The sequence below is a fragment of the Osmia lignaria genome, unplaced genomic scaffold (genome assembly GCF_051020975.1).
Source record: "Osmia lignaria lignaria isolate PbOS001 unplaced genomic scaffold, iyOsmLign1 scaffold0005, whole genome shotgun sequence".
NCBI classification, from domain to species: Eukaryota; Metazoa; Arthropoda; class Insecta; order Hymenoptera; family Megachilidae; genus Osmia; species Osmia lignaria.
This window is the reverse complement of record NW_027478162.1, coordinates 129,998-142,343: the sequence shown is the minus strand read 5'-3', so window position 1 is coordinate 142,343 and position 12,346 is coordinate 129,998.

Here is a 12,346-nt window from a genome sequence, read left to right as displayed (position 1 = left end):
AAGAAATATCTCGAAATATGTCCGACAGGCCCCTTCCCTTGAGATAAATCTGCAAATATCTCGGAAACGAAGCGAGCTATGGCGAAATGTTACGAGACCTTTTTTGTAGAGAATTAAGTTTCCTACTTTTTATGTTCTATGATATTTTTCGATCAGAGGCGTAGTTTTCGAGATATATCGAGATATTTAAAAGTTCCTAAGCCGCACCAACATAATAGAGATACAGAAACACCGTGGCCCCTTTCTTTGAGATAACTCTGCACTAGTGCGAGCTGCAAATGCCACTTCCAGCTTAGCTGTGCAGAAGAAGAACAACAAGAAGAAGAAGTATCTCGAAATATGTCCGTCAGGCCCGTTCCTTTGAGCTGAATCTGCAAATATCTGGGAAACGAAGCGAGCTATGGCAAAATGTTAAGAGACGTTTTTTGTAGAGAATTATGTTTCCTACAATTTATGTTCTATGATATTTTTCGATCAGAAGCGTAGTTTTCGAGATATATCGAGATATTTAAAAGTTCCGAAGCCGCACCAAGATAATAGAGATACAGAAACACCGTGGCTCCTTTCTTTGAGATAACTCTGCACTAGTGCGAGCCGCAAATGCCACTTCCAGCTTAGCTGTGCAGAAGAAGAACAACAAGAAGAAGAAATATCTCGAAATATGTCCGTCAGGCCCCTTCCCTTGAGATAAATCTGCAAATATCTCGGGAACGAAGCGAGCTATGGCAAAATGTTAAGAGACCTTTTTTGTAGAGAATTAAGTGTCCTACTTTTTATGTTCTATGATATTTTTTGATCAGAAGCGTAGTTTTCGAGATATATCGAGATATTTAAAAGTTCCGAAGCCGCACCAACATAATAGAGATACAGAAACACCGTGGCTCCTTTCTTTGAGATAACTCTGCACTAGTGCGAGCCGCAAATGCCACTTCCAGCTTAGCTGTGCAGAAGAAGAACAACAAGAAGAAGAAATATCTCGAAATATGTCCGTCAGGCCCCTTCCCTTGAGATAAATCTGCAAATATCTCGGAAACGAAGCGAGCTATGGCAAAATGTTAAGAGACCTTTTTTGTAGAGAATTAAGTTTCCTACTTTTTATGTTCTATGATATTTTTCGATCAGAGGCGTAGTTCTCGAGATATATCAAGATATTTAAAAGTTCCGAAGCCGCACCAACATAATAGAGATACAGAAACACCGTGGCCCCTTTCATTGAGATAACTCTGCACGATTGCGAGCTGGAAATGCCACTTCCAGTTTAGCTGTGCAGAAGAAGAACAACAAGAAGAAGAAATATCTCGAAATATGTCCATCAGGACCCTTCCCTTGAGATAAATCTGCAAATATCTCGGAAACGAAGCGAGCTATTGCAAAATGTTAAGAGACCTTTTTTGTAGAGAATTGAGTTTCCTACTTTTTATGTTCTATGATATTTTTTGATCAGAAGCGTAGTTTTCGAGATATATCGAGATATTTAAAAGTTCCGAAGCAGCACCAACATAATAGAGATACAGAAACACCGTGGCCCCTCTCTTTGAGATAACTCTGCACTATTGCGAGCTGGAAATGCCACTTCCAGTTTAGCTGTGCAGAAGAAGAACAACAAGAAGAAGAAATATCTCGAAATATGTCCGTCAGGCCCCTTCCCTTGAGATAAATCTGCAAATATCTCGGAAACGAAGCGAGCTATTGCAAAATGTTAAGAGACCTTTTTTGTAGAGAATTGAGTTTCCTACTTTTTATGTTCTATGATATTTTTTGATCAGATGCGTAGTTCCCGAGATATATCCAGATATTTAAAAGTTAAGAAGCCGCACCAACATAATAGAGATACAGAAACACCGTGGCCCCTTTCTTTGAGATAACTCTGCACTATTGCGAGCTGGAAATGCCACTTCCAGTTTAGCTGTGCAGAAGAAGAACAACAAGAAGAAGAAATATCTCGAAATATGTCCGTTAGGCCCCTTCCCTTGAGATAAATCTGCAAATATCTCGGAAACGAAGCGAGCTATGGCAAAATGTTAAGAGACCTTTTTTGTAGAGAATTAAGTTTCCTACGTTTTACGTTGTATGATATTTTTTGATCAGATGCGTAGTTCTCGAGATATATCAAGATATTTAAAAGTTCCGAAGCCGCACCAACATAATAGAGATACAGAAACACCGTGGCCCCTCTCTTTGAGATAACTCTGCACTATTGCGAGCTGGAAATGCCACTTCCAGGTTAGCTGTGCAGAGGAAGAACAACAAGAAGAAGAAATATCTCGAAATATGTCCGTCAGGCCAGTTCCTTTGAGCTGAATCTGCAAATATCTCGGAAACGAAGCGAGCTATGGCAAAATGTTAAGAGACCTTTTTTGTAGAGAATTAAGTTTCCTACTTTTTATCTTCTATGATATTTTCTGATCAGATGCGTAGTTCTCGAGATATATCAAGATATTTAAAAGTTCCGAAGCCGCACCAACATAATAGAGATACAGAAACACCGTGGCCCCTTTCTTTGAGATAACTCTGCACTAGTGCGAGCCGCAAATGCCACTTCCAGCTTAGCTGTGCAGCAGAAGAACAACAAGAAGAAGAAATATCTCGAAATATGTCCGTCAGGCCACTTCCCTTGAGATAAATCTGCAAATATCTCGGAAACGAAGCGAGTTATGGCAAAATGTTAAGAGACCTTTTTTGTAGAGAATTATGTTTCCTACTTTTTATGTTCTATAATATTTTTTGATCAGACGCGTAGCTCTCCAGATATATCGAGATATTTAAAAGTTCCGAAGCCGCACCAACATAATAGAGATACAGAAACACCGTGGCCCCTTTCTTTGAGATAACTCTGCACTAGTGCGAGCCGCAAATGCCACTTCCAGCTTAGCTGTGCAGAAGAAGAACAACAAGAAGAAGAAATATCTCGAAATATGTCCGTCAGGCCCCTTCCCTTGAGATAAATCTGCAAATATCTCGGAAACGAAGCGAGCTATTGCAAAATGTTAAGAGACCTTTTTTGTAGAGAATTGAGTTTCCTACTTTTTATGTTCTATGATATTTTTTGATCAGATGCGTAGTTCCCGAGATATATCCAGATATTTAAAAGTTAAGAAGCCGCACCAACATAATAGAGATACAGAAACACCGTGGCCCCTTTCTTTGAGACAACTCTGCACTATTGCGAGCTGGAAATGCCACTTCCAGTTTAGCTGTGCAGAAGAAGAACAACAAGAAGAAGAAATATCTCGAAATATGTCCGTTAGGCCCCTTCCCTTGAGATAAATCTGCAAATATCTCGGAAACGAAGCGAGCTCTGGCAAAATGTTAAGAGACCTTTTTTGTAGAGAATTAAGTTTCCTACGTTTTACGTTGTATGATATTTTTTGATCAGATGCGTAGTTCTCGAGATATATCAAGATATTTAAAAGTTCCGAAGCCGCACCAACATAATAGAGATACAGAAACACCGTGGCCCCTCTCTTTGAGATAACTCTGCACTATTGCGAGCTGGAAATGCCACTTCCAGGTTAGCTGTGCAGAGGAAGAACAACAAGAAGAAGAAATATCTCGAAATATGTCCGTCAGGCCAGTTCCTTTGAGCTGAATCTGCAAATATCTCGGAAACGAAGCGAGCTATGGCAAAATGTTAAGAGACCTTTTTTGTAGAGAATTAAGTTTCCTACTTTTTATCTTCTATGATATTTTCTGATCAGATGCGTAGTTCTCGAGATATATCAAGATATTTAAAAGTTCCGAAGCCGCACCAACATAATAGAGATACAGAAACACCGTGGCCCCTTTCTTTGAGATAACTCTGCACTAGTGCGAGCCGCAAATGCCACTTCCAGCTTAGCTGTGCAGCAGAAGAACAACAAGAAGAAGAAATATCTCGAAATATGTCCGTCAGGCCACTTCCCTTGAGATAAATCTGCAAATATCTCGGAAACGAAGCGAGCTATGGCAAAATGTTAAGAGACCTTTTTTGTAGAGAATTATGTTTCCTACTTTTTATGTTCTATAATATTTTTTGATCAGACGCGTAGCTCTCCAGATATATCGAGATATTTAAAAGTTCCGAAGCCGCACCAACATAATAGAGATACAGAAACACCGTGGCCCCTTTCTTTGAGATAACTCTGCACTAGTGCGAGCCGCAAATGCCACTTCCAGCTTAGCTGTGCAGAAGAAGAACAACAAGAAGAAGAAATATCTCGAAATATGTCCGTCAGGCCCCTTCCCTTGAGATAAATCTGCAAATATCTCGGAAACGAAGCGAGCTATGGTAAAATGTTAAGAGACCTTTTTTGTAGAGAATTAAGTTTCCTACTTTTTATGTTCTATGATATTTTTTGATCAGATGCGTAGTTCTCGAGATATATCAAGATATTTAAAAGTTCCGAAGCCGCACCAACATAATAGAGATACAGAAACACCGTGGCCCCTTTCTTTGAGATAACTCTGCACTATTGCGAGCTGCAAATGCCACTTCCAGCTTAGCTGTGCAGAGGAAGAACAACAAGAAGAAGAAATATCTCGAAATATGTCCGTGAGGCCAGTTCCTTTGAGCTGAATCTGCAAATATCTCGGAAACGAAGCGAGCTATGGCAAAATGTTAAGAGACGTTTTTTGTAGAGAATTATGTTTCCTACAATTTATGTTCTATGATATTTTTTGATCAGAAGCGTAGTTTTCGAGATATATCGAGATATTTAAAAGTTCCGAAGCCGCACCAACATAATAGGGATACAGAAACACCGTGGCCCCTTTCTTTGAGATAACTCTGCACTAGTGCGAGCCGCAAATGCCACTTCCAACTTAGCTGTGCAGAAGAAGAACAACAAGAAGAAGAAATATCTCGAAATATGTCCGTCAGGCCCCTTCCCTTGAGATAAATCTGCAAATATCTCGGAAACGAAGCGAGCTATGGCAAAATGTTAGGAGACCTTTTTTGTAGAGAATTAAGTTTCCTACTTTTTATGTTCTATGATATTTTTTGATCAGATGCGTAGTTCTCGAGATATATCAAGATATTTAAAAGTTCCGAAGCCGCACCAACATAATAGAGATACAGAAACACCGTGGCCCCTTTCTCTGAGATAACTCCGCACTATTGCGAGCTGCAAATGCCACTTCCAGCTTAGCTGTGCAGAAGAAGAACAACAAGAAGAAGAAATATCTCGAAATATGTCCGTCAGGCCCCTTCCCTTGAGATATATCTGCAAATATCTCGGAAACGAAGCGAGCTATGGCAAAATGTTAAGAGACCTTTTTTGTAGTGAATTATGTTTCCTACAATTTATGTTCTATGATATTTTTTGATCAGAAGCGTAGTTTTCGAGATATATCGAGATATTTAAAAGTTCCGAAGCCGCACCAACATAATAGAGATACAGAAACACCGTGGCTCCTTTCTTTGAGATAACTCTGCACTAGTGCGAGCCGCAAATGCCACTTCCAGCTTAGCTGTGCAGAAGAAGAACAACAAGAAGAAGAAATATCTCGAAATATGTCCGTCAGGCCCCTTCCCTTGAGATAAATCTGCAAATATCTCGGAAACGAAGCGAGCTATGGCAAAATGTTAAGAGACCTTTTTTGTAGAGAATTAAGTTTCCTACTTTTTATGTTCTATGATATTTTTCGATCAGAGGCGTAGTTCTCGAGATATATCAAGATATTTAAAAGTTCCGAAGCCGCACCAACATAATAGAGATACAGAAACACCGTGGCCCCTTTCTTTGAGATAACTCTGCACGATTGCGAGCTGGAAATGCCACTTCCAGTTTAGCTGTGCAGAAGAAGAACAACAAGAAGAAGGAATATCTCGAAATATGTCCATCAGGACCCTTCCCTTGAGATAAATCTGCAAATATCTCGGAAACGAAGCGAGCTATGGCAAAATGTTAAGAGACCTTTTTTGTAGAGAATTAAGTTTCCTACTTTTCATGTTCTATGATATTTTTTGATCAGATGCGTAGTTCTCGAGATATATCAAGATATTTAAAAGTTCCGAAGCAGCACCAACATAATAGAGATACAGAAACACCGTGGCCCCTTTCTTTGAGATAACTCTGCACTATTGCGAGCTGTAAATGCCACTTCCAGCTTAGCTGTGCAGAAGAAGAACAACAAGAAGAAGAAATATCTCGAAATATGTCCGTCAGGCCCCTTCCCTTGAGATAAATCTGCAAATATCTCGGAAACGAAGCGAGCTATGGCAAAATGTTAAGAGACCTTTTTTGTAGAGAATTAAGTTTCCTACTTTTTATGTTCTATGATATTTTTTGATCAGATGCGTAGTTTTCGAGATATATCAAGATATTTAAAAGTTCCGAAGCCACACCAACATAATAGAGATACAGAAACACCGTGGCCCCTTTCTTTGAGATAACTCTGCACTATTGCGAGCTGCAAATGCCACTTCCAGCTTAGCTGTGCAGAGGAAGAACAACAAGAAGAAGATGTATCTCGAAATATGTCCGTCAGGCCCGTTCCTTTAAGCTGAATCTGCAAATATCTCGGAAACGAAGCGAGCTATGGCAAAATGTTAAGAGACGTTTTTTGTAGGGAATTATGTTTCCTACAATTTATGTTCTATGATATTTTTTGATCAGAAGCGTAGTTTTCGAGATATATCGAGATATTTAAAAGTTCCGAACCCGCACCAACATAATAGAGATACAGAAACACCGTGGCCCCTTTCTTTGAGATAACTCTGCACTAGTGCGAGCCGCAAATGCCACTTCCAGCTTAGCTGTGCAGAAGAAGAACAACAAGAAGAAGAAATATCTCGAAATATGTCCGACAGGCCCCTTCCCTTGAGATAAATCTGCAAATATCTCGGAAACGAAGCGAGCTATGGTAAAATGTTAAGAGACCTTTTTTGTAGAGAATTAAGTTTCCTACTTTTTATCTTCTATGATATTTTTTGATCAGATGCGTAGTTCTCGAGATATATCAAGATACTTAAAAGTTCCGAAGCCGCACCAACATAATAGAGATACAGAAACACCGTGGCCCCTTTCTTTGAGATAACTCTGCACTATTGCGCGCTGCAAATGCCACTTCCAGCTTAGCTGTGCAGAAGAAGAACAACAAGAAGAAGAAATATCTCGAAATATGTCCGTCAGGCCCCTTCCCTTGAGATAAATCTGCAAATATCTCGGAAACGAAGCGAGCTATGGCAAAATGTTAAGAGACCTTTTTTGTAGAGAATTAAGTTTCCTGCTTTTTATGTTCTATGATATTTTTCGATCAGAGGCGTAGTTTTCGAGATATATCGAGATATTTAACAGTTCCGAAGCCGCACCAACATAATAGAGATACAGAAACACCGTGGCCCCTTTCTTTGAGATAACTCTGCACTAGTGCGAGCTGCAAATGCCACTTCCAGCTTAGCTGTGCAGAAGAAGAACAACAAGAAGAAGAAGTATCTCGAAATATGTCCGTCAGGCCCGTTCCTTTGAGCTGAATCTGCAAATATCTGGGAAACGAAGCGAGCTATGGCAAAATGTTAAGAGACGTTTTTTGTAGAGAATTATGTTTCCTACAATTTATGTTCTATGATATTTTTCGATCAGAAGCGTAGTTTTCGAGATATATCGAGATATTTAAAAGTTCCGAAGCCGCACCAAGATAATAGAGATACAGAAACACCGTGGCTCCTTTCTTTGAGATAACTCTGCACTAGTGCGAGCCGCAAATGCCACTTCCAGCTTAGCTGTGCAGAAGAAGAACAACAAGAAGAAGAAATATCTCGAAATATGTCCGTCAGGCCCATTCCCTTGAAATAAATCTGCAAATATCTCGGAAACGAAGCGAGCTATGGCAAAATGTTAAGAGACCTTTTTTGTAGAGAATTAAGTTTCCTACTTTTTATGTTCTATGATATTTTTCGATCAGACGCGTAGTTCTCGAGATATATCGAGATATTTAAAAGTTCCGAAGCCGCACCAACATAATAGAGATACAGAAACACCGTGGCCCCTTTCTTTGAGATAACTCTGCACTAGTGCGAGCCGCAAATGCCACTTCCAGCTTAGCTGTGCAGAAGAAGAACAACAAGAAGAAGAAATATCTCGAAATATGTCCGTCAGGCCCCTTCCCTTGAGATAAATCTGCAAATATCTCGGGAACGAAGCGAGCTATGGCAAAATGTTAAGAGACCTTTTTTGTAGAGAATTAAGTTTCCTACTTTTTATGTTCTATGATATTTTTTGATCAGATGCGTAGTTCTCGAGATATATCAAGATATTTAAAAGTTCCGAAGCCGCACCAACATAATAGAGATACAGAAACACGTGGCCCCTTTCTTTGAGATAACTCTGCACTATTGCGAGCTGCAAATGCCACTTCCAGCTTAGCTGTGCAGAGGAAGAACAACAAGAAGAAGAAGTATCTCGAAATATGTCCGTCAGGCCCCTTCCCTTGAGATAAATCTGCAAATATCTCGGAACCGAAGCGAGCTATGGCAAAATGTTAAGAGACCTTTTTTGTAGAGAATTAAGTTTCCTACTTTGTATGTTGTATGATATTTTATGATCAGACGCATAGTTCTCGAGATATATCAAGATATTTAACAGTTCCGAAGCCGCACCAACATAATAGAGATACAGAAACACCGTGGCCCCTTTCTTTGAGATATCTCTGCACTATTGCGAGCTGCAAATGCCACTTCCAGCTTAGCTGCGCAGAAGAAGAACAACAAGAAGAAGAAATATCTCGAAATATGTCCGTCAGGCCCCTTCCCTTGAGATAAATCTGCAAATATCTCGGAAACGAAGCGAGCTATGGCAAAATGTTAAGAGACCTTTTTTGTAGAGAATTATGTTTCCTACAATTTATGTTCTATGATATTTTTTGATCAGATGCGTAGTTCTCGAGATATATCAAGATATTCAAAAGTTCCGAAGCCGCACCAACATAATAGAGATACAGAAACACCGTGGCCCCTTTCTTTGAGATAACTCTGCACTAGTGCGAGCCGCAAATGCCACTTCCAGCTTAGCTGTGCAGAACAAGAACAACAAGAAGAAGAAATATATCGAAATATGTCCGTCAGGCACCTTCCCTTGAGATAAATCTGCAAATATCTCGGAAACGAAGCGAGCTATTGCAAAATGTTAAGAGACCTTTTTTGTAGAGAATTGAGTTTCCTACTTTTTATGTTCTATGATATTTTTTGATCAGATGCGTAGTTCTCGAGATATATCAAGATATTTAAAAGTTCCGAAGCCGCACCAACATAATAGAGATACAGAAACACCGTGGCCCCTCTCTTTGAGATAACTCTGCACTATTGCGAGCTGCAAATGCCACTTCCAGCTTAGCTGTGCAGAAGAGGAACAACAAGAAGAAGAAATATCTCGGAATATGTCCGTCAGGCCCCTTCCCTTGAGATAAATCTGCAAATATCTCGGAAACGATGCCAGGTATGGGAAAATGTTAAGAGACCTTTTTTGTAGAGAATTAAGTTCCCTACTTTTTATCTTCTATGATATTTTTTGATCAGATGCGTAGTTCTCGAGATATATCAAGATATTTAAAAGTTCCGAAGCCGCACCAACATAATAGAGATACAGAAACACCGTGGCCCCTTTCTTTGAGATAACTCTGCACTATTGCGAGCTGCAAATGCCACTTCCAGCTTAGCTGTGCAGAAGAAGAACAACAAGAAGAAGAAATATCTCGAAATATGTCCGTCAGGCCCCTTACCTTGAGATAAATCTGCAAATATCTCGGAAACGAAGAGAGCTATGGCAAAATGTTAAGAGACCTTTTTTGTAGAGAATTAGGTTTCCTACTTTTTATGTTCTATGATATTTTTTGATCAGATGCGTAGTTCTCGAGATATATCAAGATATTTAAAAGTTCCGAAGCCGCACCAACATAATAGAGATACAGAAACACCGTGGCCCCTTTCTTTGAGATAACTCTGCACTATTGCGAGCTGTAAATGCCACTTCCAGTTAAGCTGTGCAGAAGAAGAACAACAAGAAGAAGAAATATCTCGAAATATGTCCGTCAGGCCCCTTCCCTTGAGATAAATCTGCAAATACCTCGGAACCGAAGCGAGCTATGGCAAAATGTTAAGAGACCTTTTTTGTAGAGAATTAAGTTTCCTACTTTGTATGTTGTATGATATTTTATGATCAGACGCATAGTTCTCGAGATATATCAAGATATTTAACAGTTCCGAAGCCGCACCAACATAATAGAGATACAGAAACACCGTGGCCCCTTTCTTTGAGATATCTCTGCACTATTGCGAGCTGCAAATGCCACTTCCAGCTTAGCTGCGCAGAAGAAGAACAACAAGAAGAAGAAATATCTCGAAATATGTCCGTCAGGCCCCTTCCCTTGAGATAAATCTGCAAATATCTCGGAAACGAAGCGAGCTATGGCAAAATGTTAAGAGACCTTTTTTGTAGAGAATTATGTTTCCTACAATTTATGTTCTATGATATTTTTTGATCAGATGCGTAGTTCTCGAGATATATCAAGATATTCAAAAGTTCCGAAGCCGCACCAACATAATAGAGATACAGAAACACCGTGGCCCCTTTCTTTGAGATAACTCTGCACTAGTGCGAGCCGCAAATGCCACTTCCAGCTTAGCTGTGCAGAACAAGAACAACAAGAAGAAGAAATATATCGAAATATGTCCGTCAGGCACCTTCCCTTGAGATAAATCTGCAAATATCTCGGAAACGAAGCGAGCTATTGCAAAATGTTAAGAGACCTTTTTTGTAGAGAATTGAGTTTCCTACTTTTTATGTTCTATGATATTTTTTGATCAGATGCGTAGTTCTCGAGATATATCAAGATATTTAAAAGGTCCGAAGCCGCACCAACATAATAGAGATACAGAAACACCGTGGCCCCTTTCTTTCAGATAACTATGCACTATTGCGAGCTGCAAATGCCACTTCCAGCTTAGCTGTGCAGAAGAAGAACAACAAGAAGAAGAAATATCTCGAAATATGTCCGTCAGGCCCCTTACCTTGAGATAAATCTGCAAATATCTCGGAAACGAAGAGAGCTATGGCAAAATGTTAAGAGACCTTTTTTGTAGAGAATTAGGTTTCCTACTTTTTATGTTCTATGATATTTTTTGATCAGATGCGTAGTTCTCGAGATATATCAAGATATTTAAAAGTTCCGAAGCCGCACCAACATAATAGAGATACAGAAACACCGTGGCCCCTTTCTTTGAGATAACTCTGCACTATTGCGAGCTGTAAATGCCACTTCCAGTTAAGCTGTGCAGAAGAAGAACAACAAGAAGAAGAAATATCTCGAAATATGTCCGTCAGGCCCCTTCCCTTGAGATAAATCTGCAAATATCTCGGAACCGAAGCGAGCTATGGCAAAATGTTAAGAGACCTTTTTTGTAGAGAATTAAGTTTCCTACTTTGTATGTTGTATGATATTTTATGATCAGACGCATAGTTCTCGAGATATATCAAGATATTTAACAGTTCCGAAGCCGCACCAACATAATAGAGATACAGAAACACCGTGGCCCCTTTCTTTGAGATATCTCTGCACTATTGCGAGCTGCAAATGCCACTTCCAGCTTAGCTGCGCAGAAGAAGAACAACAAGAAGAAGAAATATCTCGAAATATGTCCGTCAGGCCCCTTCCCTTGAGATATATCTGCAAATATCTCGGAAACGAAGCGAGCTATGGCAAAATGTTAAGAGACCTTTTTTGTAGAGAATTATGTTTCCTACAATTTATGTTCGATGATATTTTTTGATCAGATGCGTAGTTCTCGAGATATACCAAGATATTTAAAAGTTCCGAAGCCGCACCAACATAATAGAGATACAGAAACACCGTGGCCCCTTTCTTTGAGATAACTCTGCACTATTGCGAGCTGCAAAAGCCACTTTCAGCTTAGCTGTGCAGAAGAAGAGCAACAAGAAGAAGAAATATCTCGAAATATGTCCGTCAGGCCCCTTCCCTTGAGATAAATCTGCAAATATCTCGGAAACGAAGCGAGCTATGGCAAAATGTTAAGAGACCTTTTTTGTAGAGAATAATGTTTCCTACAATTTACCTTCTATGATATTTTTTGATCAGAAGCGTAGTTTTCGAGATATATCGAGATATTTAAAAGTTCCGAAGCCGCACCAACATAATAGAGATACAGAAACACCGTGGCCCCTTTCTTTGAGATAACTCTGCACTATTGCGACCTGCAAATGCCACTTCCAGCTCAGCTGTGCAGAAGAAGAACAACAAGAAGAAGAAATATCTCGAAATATGTCCGTCAGGCCCCTTCCCTTGAGATAAATCTGCAAATATCTCGGAAACGAAGCGGCTATGGCAAAATGTTAAGAGACCTTATTTGTAGAGA